The following is a 13,502-nucleotide window of genomic DNA, read 5'->3' on the forward strand; positions in this document are numbered from 1 at the left end:
CTGTCTCTCTCAAAAGTAATTAAACTTTTAAAAAATTAAAAAAAAATAGAAATCAAAGGCATTAAGGGGTGCCTTTCAAGAGGGTTTAAAAGAAAGGCATAACAATTTTGACAAAACAACTTTCTCTTCATTTGATTAGAATGACATTAAATCTGAGGAGTAATACAAAGGGAATGACCATAATTTCAATAGCGAGCTTTTCTGTCTAGGAACATAGTAGGTCTTTTTCGTGCTCCGGGACAGTTTAAGCAGCATGGTTATTGTCTGCTCCTTAACGATTTAACTGAGTTCACCCATAAAATAATCTGGGCTAGATGCCAGGGGAATGGGGTGGATTGTGGCCAGGAAGGACAGGTGTGCTTTCACTGTTTTTTTTTTCTTTTTTAAAGATTTTATTAAAAGTATTTACAAAGCCATATCCAGACTCCAGATCCGGCTGCCAACAAGACCCTGTTACACTATGGGCACTGGCCGTGGCATGGCAGGTGACTCTGGTTTCCCACCCTTCTGTTCCAAGAGGGGAGCGGTAGGTAGTGTCTCATCTTTGGGTTCCACAATGCTCACGTGATCAGGCAGGGGCTTCTTAGGGCCAGTCTTACCATTTGGGTCCCAGGGAAACACAGTCTTCACTTTGACGCCCAGCATACCCTGACTCAGCAGCACATGCAGTGTTAAAGTACTAGTTAACAGGGTTCCCCCTGTGAATCATCAGGCTATCCACAAAATTCATGGATTTAGTCCTCTGTCCTCGGAGTTTCCCACACCCCTCGACCTCACAGCCTTTGGCCCCACTCTCCGTGATGAGTGGACGCCACAGCACCACAAGGCCTCCGTACCGCAAGGCCTCCTAGGAGTTTGTAGGTGGAGACTCTGCCTGGGTGATAGCACACAGACCTCTTGTGGCCACCTTTTCAGCATAAAGCTCTGCACTGACCTCAGAGAAACCAAACCTCTTCTGAACCACAACACTCAATTCCTGGATCCACTGGCCCAAGAACATTCTGCATCCTGGTGACCAAGATAATGATTCCTGTCCTGGTTGGTGTAACTCAGACCTCACCTATAGAATGGCTATCTTCAGTCAGCTCCCGAGTGAGAAACCCATTCAGTTCAACTTTGAAGATGCCATCGGCCGCAAACTTCCTCTTCTTGGAAATTTGTCCCGCCATCTTGCTGCCGTGTGCCACCTAAAGCAAAGGCATGCGTTCACTGTTAATAACAAGGGTGGAGTTTGGATTCAAAGACCAGTGGTTCCCAGTCACTGGTTGATCATGGCCTTCTGAACAGTCTCCGGGTTAGTGATCTCCATTCAGTTTTAGATGCATGTTTTCAGTCAGATATTTATAAGTGCAGACAGAGCTTTTAGCGAACACTGTAGATGGCCACCCCGTATCTCCTCAGCCCATGGCTGAGTTTGGCAACAGTTAGGGTGGTTCCTTCCCACACAGATGACAGCTTCCACCACCAAGGGTTGTCAGACTAAAGGCTTTTCCAGCACCACCCAAGCTTTCGGGGAGTCTGAAAGTGGCAAAAAGTTAACATCCCAAGAGCAACTCTCAACCAAAGAAGGAAAGTGTCCCAAAGGACAATTTCCCAACTTCCCCATCTCTCTATGGGATGCTTGGAATGCATTCCTCATGAAGCCTCACACAGCCTCTGTGGGAGTGAGCCAACCCATTACTACTGCATCCTTCTCTGTCTCCCTACCCCATGGCCTCCCTCCCACTTCCTGAAACCACCTCCCAGATGAACAACCAACCCGTACCCAGGTCCTTGTCTCTGGGTCTGCTGTATCTTATGGTACTATTTCATTCATTTGTAACAAGACACACACAAAATACACATTTTACAAAGACAAGATAAATAACATTTAAAATAATATATGTATTAACACAATCGTTTTGCTCTCACTCAAATATTAATTATGATATTCCTAGTGAGTGCCAATGTGATTAATTGTTCTTCATTATTTTCGAAAATCTCGATGAACACTTTGTGAGGCCAATTCGGAAGTCTGGTTCCTGATACTTGGCTTCATGGTTTTGATAACTAAAAAGGCACTTCAGAAAGCTATGTGAATCCAAATGGGGAACAGGCATCACTAAATCATGTGCTCACTTTCCAGTCTGTCTACCAACTATAGTTTCTGTTAAAATCCAGCCAGGGAATGCTGGTCTTCCCTGATGTGGGTCAGTGTTCTTGCTCACTGATTGGGAAAAACTGCAATTTCATGTTTTTAACTAATTGGATCAAAGCCCATAGAAATCATGCATTTTGGAAGGTTTAGGTCTGGTTAGACAAGTGTACGTATTTGCCAAAACTCATCAAATTGTACCTCTGAAATGAGTGCCTTTGAAGGTGATTTGCTACTGCTTTTCGGGTAGTTGAAAAGTTCAGGTAATTTGTTGGTGCCTTGATGGCTAACAGGTTGCTTCGGGATGTTCCCAGAAAAATTTTCTAGGAAATTCAGGCAGTCCCCTAGATGGTTCTCTGCTGCCTTGAGTGAAGCAGAGTTCTTCTGCCTTGGGGCCTGGGAGGCCTTGCAAAGAAGAGATAAGGCTGGGCCGTTGGGGAACTTAGGGCAGAAATAAATCATCTGTCAGGTATGTCTCCCACAACAGATGCTTCCTTTTGGTGATGTCAGCCTGACCTGACCCTGGGCTCTGCCTCCCCTTCATACGTCTGCCAAGGCCCCCAGGTAAGAAAGGCCACTTGCCTGGGCTATATGAAGAACAGATGGAGGCCTGCCAACAGGGAGCAGGGGACCTTGAAGCACACAGGTTCTCCAACCCCCCAAAATGGGACTCTGAATGTGGCTCCTGCTCTCCTCCTCCTTGCCCACCTCCTCTTCCCCAGCTTCCTGCAGGGAGAAGGTTCACTTTTCTCTGCTACCCCAGCTTCAGAGAAGCTCTGCTTGAATTGAAATGGCACCCTGGACTCATCAATGCAGATTCCCTTCCTCTTGACAAAAATGAGAGCGCCACCCCAGGCCTGATTGCTTGCAGAAGTAAGACAGGCTGTGGTCCATTCATCAGCTTTGGACCCTGCGAGGCTGAAATAGCTGGTCTGCATTGTCTAAACCTCATGAATTAGCCATTGTTTTGTCCATTTCACAGACAAGGACACGGAGGCTAAGTTGCTTACCTGAAACCCACAGCAGCTGTGCCTCCTACAGGAGCCCAGTCTTGGGAGGGAGGAGACCAGCGTGATGACGGGGTGGATTAAAAATTGCCTGAAAAGGCATATGGGGCTTCTAGCAATTGGGAAGATACACATTAAAGCAACCATGAGCTACTATTTCATACCCACGAGATAAGAAAAAACATTTAAGCCTAATGATACCATGGGTCAGAGAAGGTCTGGGGAAACCCTCACACATTATGGTGGGAATGTAAATTTGGCAATAAAGAACAAAGGCAAAGGTGCTATGGCACTTCTGGATGATTCCTAGAGATGCTTACACATGTGGCCAAGGAAACATGAAGAAGGACACTCACTACCTGGAAATCACACGGTGCCTGGCATCAGGCGTCTATGTGTGAGACAGAAATGGCAAAAAGAAAAATGTTAACTGGTGTTTATGATTTTTATGAATTTATGATTATTATCTGATTTTTAAAAATTATTCAAAAATACATGAACAAAAAGGCAACTTAGCCTGGTGTGAAGTTGTACCAACGGCCCACAAATGTAGGCCACATGCTGACCCCAAACTAAATCTCAATTAGAGCCTGGTTTGGGAAACACAAGACTGGGGTCTCAGAGCCTCCGGAAAGTTCTCAGAGTCTGGAGTTGTCCGCCAACCAACAGTCCTGATGTCACCAGAAGGCTGATAGAAACAGGCCAGCTCCTTGCCTGCCCTTGGGGGCTCATGGTCTGGTAGGAGACCTAGGTTGCAGGCCTACACTCAGGTCAAGGGCATCGCCCTGTCCATAGAGATTAGAAGTGCATGAAGTGAGGGGCACTTGGGTGGCTCAGTCGGTTGAGTGTCCAACTTCGGCTGAGGTCATGCTCTCATGGTTCATGGCTTCGAGTCCCGAGTCGGTCTCTGCGCTGACAGCTCAGAGCCCAGAGTGTGCTTCAGATTCTGTGCCTCCTTTTCTCTCTGCCCTTCCCTCGCTCGCATTCTATCTCTCTCTCAAAAATAAAGAAACATTTTTAAATACTTAAAAAGAAACAAAGAAGTGCATGATGTGAACACAACTCCACGTCCTGTGAGGAGTCCCATGGCCCTGCTGCAAATTCCCCTGCTCATCTCTGGTGGAGGTGGTTGGCTTCTGCTAAGCCCTTTATTTTTAACTCTGCATCTGTAGTCTAACCCTCAGTCTCCGCTGCTGCCTCCACCCAAACGTGGATGTCGCGTCTGCCCCAAGATTTCCCCTTCCCACTCCAAGGCATGGAAAGCCAAGGTCATGAGAGATCCATAAAAACAAGTTAGATCCAAGGGCAGGCTTCATGGAGGAGGTGTCCTGGGCCTCGCAGAAGGAGAAGACAGAGGGATGGAGGGTTCCAGAGGCTGGGGAAGGTGCTCGGGCACTCATAAACTCAGAGGTGCAACCACAGCAGGAGTATGCCTGCGGCCATCTGCGGAGAGCCATGGGTACCAGGCAAGAAGGGGATTCTTGCCAGAAGGAGCTTGTATCTTCAGTACTAGTCTGGCATGTAAACTTGCTAGAATATATCAACCTGTGCACACCTGCAACTGTTCATTGAGCCACATGCCGGGCCCTGGATACCACAGTGATGCTCAATGTGTCCACACCATGACCCCCTCTCTCGCAGGGTGACCACGTTTACTCCACTTGTCCTCCCTCACAGATCACAAAGGGGCACCCAGGGGTGACCTGTCAGTCAAGAACCAGAGCCTGATTTCTGTCCACCTTCCTGTCCCAAAAGCTGCAGAAGCTGCAAGGCCATGTCCTGCTGCTGACACCGCACACTACCTCATCTGAGTGTCTAGACTGTACCTCTTCTGTTTCTCTCCTGTCCATTAACCGTGACTCTTTGGGTTGCAAGTGCCAGGAAACACAACTCCAACTGGCTAAGGGAAATAAAAAGAAAAAGAGGGGAGACTTATTGGCGCAGGTAACTAGACTTTCGGGCACAGCGGAATTGGGGAGCTCAAGCAATGTCGTCGGGACTTGTTCTCCCTCTGCGTTAGTCTCTGTGTATGCTGCGGCCCCAGCCTCTGCTCCCAGGACGCCCCAGCAGAAAAGGGGTTCTCTTTCCTTATAGTTCCAGCAAAACCCCCAAGATTACATCCAGATCACATTCCCACCCGGAGGCCTATCACAGGGACTAAGGGGTGGAGCACTACTGGCAGGCCTGGGTCATCTGCCCACTGTGACTCCAGGGAGTGGAGCAGCCCCCAAACCTTAGAGGCTCAAAGTGGGGGCAGAGGGGCTCTTTGAAGGAAAACGGAGATGCCGTTATCTGTAGCAGGAACATGCGTGATGTACAGGAAAAAGCAGTACAACTTCTGCCTCGTTTCTGTGCTCCCTGAGTTTAGGGAGGGTCCAGCACAGGGTCTAGGACATGCTCCTCCTTGGTTTATATGATAGACAGGGAGATGCATGGGTCGGGGGGACAGCGGCTACTATCGCTCTACTGCGTCACTTGGGATGTTTGGCCAGAGCAGGGACCTGTGCCACAGGACCACTGTCTGCCCAGAACTGAGACTCCAGCATGAGAGGCAGGAGGGCAGCGTTCTGGAAAGAGGGACAGGAGAGGGGAAAGCGGGGATCTGGATGGGACACTAGGATCGGACGAGGGCCAGTAAAGAGAATTGTGAAGCTTGACAGCTTCCTTGACTAGTGAAGCCCTGGGAGCTAGCCCTGGGTGAAATTGCCATGCAGGCCTGTGTGGGTGCTGGTCTGGGACCATGCAGCCACGCTTGGAAGGGAACAGGGCGGGGGGAGGTCTCTTCAGAGGGGATTTCCATATCTGGTGCTGCCTACCTGCTTTGGTCCAGCTCCCGGGCTTGGAATCTTCCATCAAGACTTCTCACAGGCCACGGCTAGAACTCCCCTGGGCCTCTTAGCATCCTTTCCTGACACCTCACCAATGGGAGGAGGAGAAGGTCCACCAGACAGCAGCTTCCCTGCCTTGTCCTGCCTGGCTTCGCCCTGGGGATGGGGATGGGGGTGGGGAGGAAACGCCATGGACCCAAAGCACTCTATCCAGCCCTCCATCAGCTTTCCCAAGGCCCCGAGACTCCAGACCTACCCTTCCACCAGGCCTTGAAAAAGTCAGAAAACAAAAGACTGAAAAAAGTCTCTGGATGCAGGAGTGAAATACTGGGTCATGAATATGGTAAGTCATCTTATTAGAATTTGCTGATTGATTGATTATAGACTCGCTAATCCCCTGGATTCAAATGTACCTGGAGAATAGGTGAAAACTTGTGAATTCTAGACAAATATCGTAGGACACTGCCAAACCTGTTTTCTTTAAAGTGACTTATCCGATAATTTTTGGCTTTAAATTCTACATGGATATTTCATAAATATCCCATACATTTAATATTTTAACAATTTTACATCATATCTACAGTACTTTAGTACCTGACTTGTATATTTATGTGACTATTGTTAGAAGTGACTAATTGGGTTTGATTAGCTCCATCATTAATATTCTGTCCATAATTTAACATGCTTCAATAAAATACCCTAAAGCAGTGTAATGATTAGATTTCAGGAATATGTGTTTTGCAATTAAGTTCCTCTTGATTTTGATATGCAGATGAAGAAATGGTGGTCTCATTTAAAAAAAAAAACTGCCCTTATTAACTCAGCAGTATACTCTGAAGATTAGGTAAGAAATCCAAGATTTTCTCTTTGTATATGCTAGTTAAAATGTATTTCAATCAAGCCTATGTGGGCAAATCAGATTTGATTAGTTTAAGTTCACAGTCATTCTATCTAAATGAATAATGTGTCACCTAACATTGCAAAAATTTGATTAATAGTTTATCAGTTAATTAAAAACGGGGTTTAATTTTTCTTTTTTAGGAAAATGCAAGGTAGATATTCCTTGTGTTCATCATAAATGCAAATTATTTCAGCTTGAATCTATTGTTCCTTTTTTGCTTCTTAGCCAACTGGCGAGAAAAATAAAGCTCTTGGAAATATCTCTGGAAGGGAGGAGCAGCGAAACTTTCTTTGCTCCCACGGGTGGCTGTCGCCTGTGTCCGGGCTGGGAAGTTTGTTCCGGAAGGAGCAGCTTCCCTGGCTTCTCCAGGCATTTCAGCCCCGTCTCTCCCAAGCCCCATCCCCCTGCAGCCTTTGGCCACAAGACTTTTCCAAATGACAACTTTTTTCACCTTGTTCAGTTTGTCTGTGGGTCCAAGCCAGGAAGCCAAAGGAGTCACTTTCCCCAGGAACCTGAGATCCAACACTAGAGCAAAGGGAACCACCAGGTCACTACTGTCCTCCTAGGGACGGGCTCTCCACAAGCAGTCATTAGAGCCTCAGGGTGCCTCCCTCGCCCTATGTGGCTCCTTCACTGAAAGGCTGCTGGGTAGACTGAGCCAAGGGTGGTTCTTCCAGGCACTGTCCGTGGGAGGCTGGGAAGCGGAAGGAAGGAGGCCAGTCCAGAGTGGAGGAACGCACGCAGTCCTACCGCGGGGACCTGGGACACAGCCCATCTGGAGGACAAGGGAACTGGGCTATTTATCCACAGCTTCTTTTGTCATCGACTGGAGGCTATTCCCTGAGTTGCAACAGCTGGCACTTCCCACCTGTTCTGCACACAGGCACAGCAGGCCCCCTCGGCCAGGCCATCTCGGGTCCCCAAGCAGAGCGCCAGGCACGGGCTCAGCTGCATGCGGGGAACAGCGAATGCTGAAGGGCAGGGGCAGGGCATCCCCAGAACTTCCCACAGGGGTCCTGAGCTGACCGTCTGTCCCGTCCATCCACCCAAATTCACTGTTAGCTCTGGGAGCACTGCCATCCTCAGCATTTGTCAAGAACAACAAATGCTCATCAGGAAACAACCTTGCCCCAGGCACAATTGTAGGTGCTGTGGCTGCAGCTGTGAACAAATCTGGCCAGGTGAGGGACAAGAGAAAGTCTTGATGGCCGAGGATAGAGAGAGAGAGAAGGGAGCCAAGTGGAAATGACATGGGGAGCAGGAGGTGGGCAGGTCACTGCAGCCGGGCTGTCAGACTGCCACCCCCAGTCACCGCAGAGTTCTGCACACTTCAGTGTTACCCTGAAGGCCCCGGAATCACCCACAGCACAGCATGTATAGTTCCAGGCTCCCAGTTCTGCGCAGTAAAACTTAAGTGTGCTCGAGTTTAGGAAACTCCAAGCTGGACCAAAGGATGTATGGGCATTCGAGCCACTCTGCATAAAGATCAATTCCCTGGGAACAAGCCGGGATGGATTCCCTGCCAGCCTGATGCTCCCTGTTCTAACATAGAGCCCTTCTGGCCCCATACACTCAAAAAGATGGGTATGTTGTGGCAAGGAGGGAGGTGATAATGCCCGAACAAGCACTTGGCCCACAGTTGTACTTGGGTAAAGCAGGCTGGATTTGGAGCTAAATCTTGTTTGATCAGACTCACAGCCTTCACGGTGCAAAGAGTCTCTGTCACCCACTGGCATTCCTGTTGTGGCTGCGCTGGAAAGCTACCTCTCTGGACCTGAATCCTCTTCTCAGAACCCTTCTGGAAGCAGCCCCCAGCCTGGGTTTAGGTTCCGTAGTGGGCGTGCAGGTCAAATATGCAACTGAGGCATGCCTGGGCCTGACTGGGGTGACATGCACTGTTGTTCTGCATTGGGGGTGGGGGGGTGCCGAAGCAGGTGCTGGCATTTTAAAGACCCCCACCCCCCAGGTGACAGCCATGCACAGCCAGGATTGAGGAACCCAGGGGCTAGGTGGGGGTCCTGGAAAGAAGATGAGAACCAGATTCTGACCCTGCCGGCCAGGAACTTCCTGGCTGAGCCCCAAGACACCTGTAGAGCAGATCATGCAGACAGAGAACACCCCAGGTCCCAGGGAGTCAGGGAGAGGGCCAACCAGGGAGGAAGCAGGTGTAGAAGCTGGAGCTTCCTGCCACCACAGGAGCTGAGTGTTGGCTAGATTTGTAAAACTGAACTCCTGTCACTCAATCCCAGGGAGCATGGGGACACACTGGGAATAGAAACTTTTCGGAGTCATTTAAGCTGCTAGTCATTTTATTTTATTTTTTAATTTTTTTTAAGCTTGTTTATTTATTTTGAGGGAAAGTGTGTGAGCAGGGGAGGGGCAGAGAGAGAGAGAGAGAGAGAGAGAGAGAGAGAGAAGGAATCCCAAGCAGGCTCCATGCAGTCAGCGCAGAGCCCAACGTGGGGCTTTAACTCACAAACTGCGAGATCATGACCTGAGCCGAAACCAAGAGTTGGATGCTTATCGAACTGAGCCAGCCAGGAGCCCCGAGCTGCAAGTCATTTTAAATCATCCTCCCCAGGCTCTTGGACAACCCTGGGGTGACTGGGGAGGAGGGGGTGCTTCCCAAGGAGGCCAGTCCAGCAACAAGTCCATGGCCTGCCTGATGTGGCTGCTCCGGCTGCCCCCGCCATGGCCCCTCCGCACACAGCTGTGCAGGGCACCCCACCTGTTTCCTCCCTGCGGCCACCCAGCACCTGAGCATGCTCCAGGGAAATGCAGGTTCCCAGCTGGGCACTAGCCATCCTCCGGACCCCCCAGCCCTTAGTCTCTGCCTCTGCCAAGGCTGGAAGTCAGGGATATTTCTGTTCTTCCTATTTATGGGATACACGAATACCTCAAGACAGGGCCTGTTAAGGGCAGGCTAGGGCAAAGGGAAGGAGAACCTTTTCTCCCAGGCCATCCATTCCTGATGAACATCATGGTGTTGCCACTGTGTCCAGTGAGGGTTTCCAGGGAGTCTCTGTATGTCTGTCGAAAACCACTTAATTGCTTTCTGTAAATGTATTCAGTTTACCTTAACTTGTGTAACCTTGCTTTGGCATTTTGTTATGACTTAATATACTGGACTCTTGCACAAGTGGAAGTGGCCCAGGCTTCTCCTGACCCTTGGGAGGCCCAGGCTTGAGGGCCATGTCCTAAAGAAGACTCTGGGTAGAAAGAGGGGCCCTACTGGGAGGAGGCAGTAATTATGGCACACCAGGCACTGGGTGTCAGCGCCTCCGCATGGACCAGCCAACTCCTATGAACTTATCCGGTCCTCACGAAAACCTGATGAGGTCACAGCTATTCATGTTATCGGTACTTTATAGCTGAGGAGCCAGAGGCACAGAAAGGTTAAGTAGCTCCACCAAGGTCACATAGCTAGCAATGGGCAGAGGCAAGATTCAAGCACAGACAGCTCGTTCCAGAGCCCAGATGGTCATTCTTGCTGCTTTCCCATCTCCAACGTCACAGCGGCAACCTCTGTTTATCCAATCTCCTGCAGAGATTTTCACATCTCGAAAGCAAGGAAGGAACCACTATTCCCAGTTTACTGATGAACAAAATGAGCTAAAGAGACTTCCCAGTGTCGTGTCCTGATTCCCTGTCTAGGGCACCTGTCTCCCATCCTTGGGCTGTCTGCCCTCCGTTCACAGCTCCCGTGAACTCAGGTGCTTCATTTTCTAGCATGCAGCAAAGGCCCATACATATTCAAGGGCCAGACACCCCTGCTGTTGGGAAGATGAGAGAAGACAAATTGTCAGTGTTGTGTGTGTTGGGGTGCCTGTGCACGTGTGTGTGTTTAATCGGGGTGCCTGTGTACATGTGTGTGTTTAAAGAAAGATATCTAAAACTCCCCAGTAACAAACTCTGATGACATCATCTCTCAGGCAAGTTCAGGAAGGGCTCTGAACATTTTGAAAATCAGGATTTTGTGCGTGGGGCCGGTGGTGTGTGAGTGGCTGTGTGTAGCTGTGTTTTTCAGAGCAAGTTTTCCTGTATGAAAACAATATCAAGAAACCCCATATGTCAGTGTCTAGACATTTAGAATTTGGACTATTTCTGCTTCAACAGGAACTGTCTGGAAAGATGGCAGACTGGACCAGCTTATTTCTGGGGAACGGGGCTGGAGTGACATGAGAACGGCCAGATTTAAAGTCGAAACCTCATTCCTCGCCCCCAGAGCCCTGGCTTTCAGAGTTGCCTGGCTCCTGCAAATGGCAGAGACTGGCTCCCCATTGGGAGCCTGGCTAACGCAGCCTTCATCAGGCGTCATAGATTCCAAGTACTGGCCCACATGTGCAGGAGAGGGAGCTGGGTCTGGTCACTAGCTCCCCATCTATTGGCCAACACAGAAGGCAGGGGGCGTGGAGCCCCTGCAGCCTCCGGGCTCCACCGCAGCTGCTTACAGAAAGACCTCCCTCTACAGATGGGGCCCTGAGAAGGCCCAGTGTGAGCTTCTGAGGGCACCATCAGTCCTGCATCTGTGGCTCGAGGCGCTAAGCCGGGTGGGCCTCGCTCTCCTGGCTGGCTGGTAAAGGCCCTTCTCCCTACTGGCGGGCCAAGTGCTGATGAAGGGTGGCAGGTAGTTTGGGGGAAGTTAGCAAAGCGGTTTGGTATTTCTGCTAACATGGATTGAATTCCTATTAGTCATTTATACACCACTCACTCATCAAATGCCTTCTGAGAACCAAGCATGCACAAGGCCCAGTGCTGGGCCCTCGGTGGTAAAGCAGGAAGAAGGACAGCATCCAGACATACCAGGTCCCTGCCGTCCAGGAAGCACAACCGGGCAGGGAGGCCGAGAACGCGTGCTCTACAGACACTGGCACGGGCAGCTGCTACCTGCTGTACTGGAGGCAAAGCTGCGGAGGAGGCAGAGGAGCCCCGAGCCCAGGGCGGGGGGCAGCCATGGGGAGATGGCCTCACTGTGGGCCCAGCTGTCGACAAGCCCCCCCACGCCTCACAAGAGTTTTCTCAGGTGCAGGAAGTGCGCTTGGGCAAAGTCAAGGACCTTGCCCACACCGCTCACCACTAAGTGGTAAGGCTGCAGTTCAGACCAAAGCCTAATGGCCTACGCCTCCCTTCCAGCTAGAACCAGCCTCATGGGCGGGGCCCCTGGGGCCAGCCATGAGGTGTGAATAGCACATTTAGAGACCACTGAGGTGGCCCCTTGGGATAAAATCAACCCTCCTTTGTTGGATAACATCATGCTGGATGGGTGCCAGGTCATTCACTGGGCTACTCTGCCCACCACACTAACCCCAGACCTGAAACTGGGCACTGCACATAGGACACTTGGACACTCACAAGCCATTTCCTGTGGGGGAGAAGCATTATTAGTCACCTGTCATGCAGAGCAGCCCTGTGCCAAATGATGCAGTTTAGACCAGAGGCATCACTGCCCACCTCTGCCCCAGGGACCCAGGGAGCTGCCTTTCTCCCTGGGGAGCTGTGACCAGAGAGCAATCAGCAGATGAACATGACCAAACAGTGAACAGAATTCCCCATTCTCCCACTTCTACATGTCTCTGAAATCCCCTGTGTTTCAGCCACAGGAGTTTACCCAGTGAGCATGTCCACCCAGCAGGCTTCATGTCTTCTCAGGGCTCTGGGCTCTGGGTCTGGTCTGCACAAGGACACTCCACACCACAGCTGTCTGGAGACCTGGGTCCACCCCTCACCCCACAGCACTCCGCCCACCCGATGCCCAGCCTTGTGGGAACAGCCTCAGGCCCAGTCTGCAATGCTGCGCTTCAGCACCAGGGCCAGGGCCCGGCCCCCTCACGTTCACCCACACGGTCATGCCACGGATGTTTCTTGAGGGTCCTGTGTGCCAGTCCCTGATTTAAGTGTAAGGCGAAAAACAATAAAAGTTTCCGTCTTCTGAGAACTGAGCAACTAAAGAGACAGCAGTGAATCCAGTAAACAAAAAACCACTTACAAAAAACAATGGTAAAGGGTGATAACTGCTGCGTAGGAAAAGAATGGGGCACCCTGAGAGAGAACACCGCGGGAACTCAAGTCACACAGGCTGTCAGGGAAGCCTCTGCTCGGGCTGTGTACACCAGGTGCCTCATAGATGCTCATAATTTGGTGAACATGACTAAAGGTTATAGAGGAAAGAGGACAAGACAAGACACGGGAAAGGGGCCCAAAGTGAGGCAGCGGGATCAGAACAGAAAGAGAAACCCTGGCATGCGAGCCCTCTGCAGAGATGCAGAACAAAAGCCCAAGGTGAAGGTGGCAAATGTGGCCCTGAAGCAGGTCAGCTGGCCCAGGGGATGAACTGGGTCTCACACCCTGGGTTCTGAGATCACTGGTGGGGGCGTCAGACCCAGCAGGAAGTGGGGACTTAGCTCACTGAAGGAGCTGTGCCATTTATGGAACACTTCTGGCTGCAAACCAGGAAGCCAGGGCATTACCAACGCTCCTGAGCTGCAGCCCTGAGCACTGAGCCCATGGTGCCAGCTCTGCCTCCTCTGGAGACAGACCCAATGACAAGCTCCCTGAACCATAGGCAGTGGCTGGGCACAGTGAGAGTGAGGCAAGATGGGAGGGTCCCCATAATGCCTGTCTGCAAGATCCAG

At 50.6% G+C, this 13,502-nt stretch overlaps 1 pseudogene; it reads right to left on the reverse strand.

Moving 5' to 3' along the window:
• Positions 1-422: 422 nt before the first annotated feature.
• LOC123578386 lies at positions 423-12,945 on the reverse strand (annotated as a pseudogene).
• Between the last annotated feature and the right edge of the window lie 557 nt (positions 12,946-13,502).

The sequence above is a fragment of the Leopardus geoffroyi genome, chromosome E2 (genome assembly GCF_018350155.1).
Source record: "Leopardus geoffroyi isolate Oge1 chromosome E2, O.geoffroyi_Oge1_pat1.0, whole genome shotgun sequence".
Lineage (NCBI taxonomy): Eukaryota > Metazoa > Chordata > Mammalia > Carnivora > Felidae > Leopardus > Leopardus geoffroyi.